Consider the following 1,538-nt stretch of genomic DNA (forward strand, 5'->3'; position numbering starts at 1 on the left):
TTCTTTCTTTCTTTCTTTCTTTCTTTTTCTTTCTTCTTTTTTTCTTCCCACTCTCTGCCTTTCCTTCCTTTTCTCCTTTCTTCCTTCCTTCCTATGCTTGCTCCTTTCACCTTGTATTTTGATGAACAAGAAAATAGTTGATTAAAATATCAAAAGTATATGAAATCATTTATTAACTTGTGAAACATAAGGCCCTTTTGTTTTATAACTATTGAAATTGCAATAATATAATCATTTTTCATTTATAACAACAAAGCTAAAAGTAAATTATTCACATATAATTTAATGACTGTTGTAAGTAATTGCTAATGATGTGCCTCTCAAAAGATAAATAACATTAGTCCACACAGAGGCTAGAACCTTTGGGCCTAAGGGACAAAGGCCAGATTCCATACTAAAGCCCTTTTGAGTCTGCTGCCTCCATGATTTTAATCCATCACAACACTCCTTCCACATAACACACCTAATTATTAGAAATACTGTATATTTATTATCATGATGTTGCCTATTCGTGTGTACATACAGTTTCTATGGCTATCCACGAATAGCTATTGTCTGGATGACCTTACTAAAATATTTAATCCATTTCTCTTTCAAAGTAAAACTGAAGTTTAATTATTCAGAATCAGATGGTTCTTTTTCATGGATATTATCTACATTGTTTTATTGTGGGACCTATATTCTCTCCATCCTGGCAAATTTGTGAGCTATTTGAGGTCAGAAACCGTGTAAGTATCATCTTTAAGTCTTTGCATTTAGTGCTAGCCTATTACATTGCAAGTGCTTAATAAAACTTTGTTGAAAGTCAATGAATGTGATACTAGTGAATTTATATTTTAATTTTGAAGTAGAATAATTTAAATAAAAACAAAAAGAAGCAGGATGACTGAATGAAACAAAAATATAGAATTATACTTCATATATTAATTTACATTTCTCATATATAATATGATATTGTCATCTACATCTGCATTATAAAACAACACAATTGTTTTTTTTAATTTTAGTTTATTTTTTTGAAATTTGAAATGGATTAAATATTTTAGTAAGGTCAGAGTCCATAAATAAAGTTGTATTGGAACAGAGCCACACTCAATCATTTACAAATTGTCAAGTTTCTTTTTTTCTTAACTTTATTGCAGTATGACTGACAAAAATTGTCATCCCTCTTTCAGGTAGTTTTTCATTAGTGTATAGAAATGTGACTGACTTCTGCATGTTGATCTTTTATCCTGCCATTTTACTGAATGCATTTATTAGTTCTAACAGTTTTTGGTGTAATTTTTAAGGTTTTCTATATATAAGATCATGTCATCTGCAAACAGAGATAATATAACTTCTTCCTTTCATATTTGGATATCATTTATTTCATTTCCTTGCCTAATTACTCTGGCTAGGACTTCCAGCACTATGTTGGTTACAACTGGTGAAAGTGGGCATCCTTGTCTTTTTCCTGATCTTAGAGGAAAAATTTTTATCTTTTCACCACTAAGTATGATGTTAGATATAGGCTTGTCATATATGGCCTTCATTATGTT

The sequence above is a fragment of the Phoca vitulina genome, unplaced genomic scaffold (assembly GCF_004348235.1).
Source record: "Phoca vitulina isolate PV1807 unplaced genomic scaffold, GSC_HSeal_1.0 scaffold9, whole genome shotgun sequence".
Classification (NCBI taxonomy): domain Eukaryota; kingdom Metazoa; phylum Chordata; class Mammalia; order Carnivora; family Phocidae; genus Phoca; species Phoca vitulina.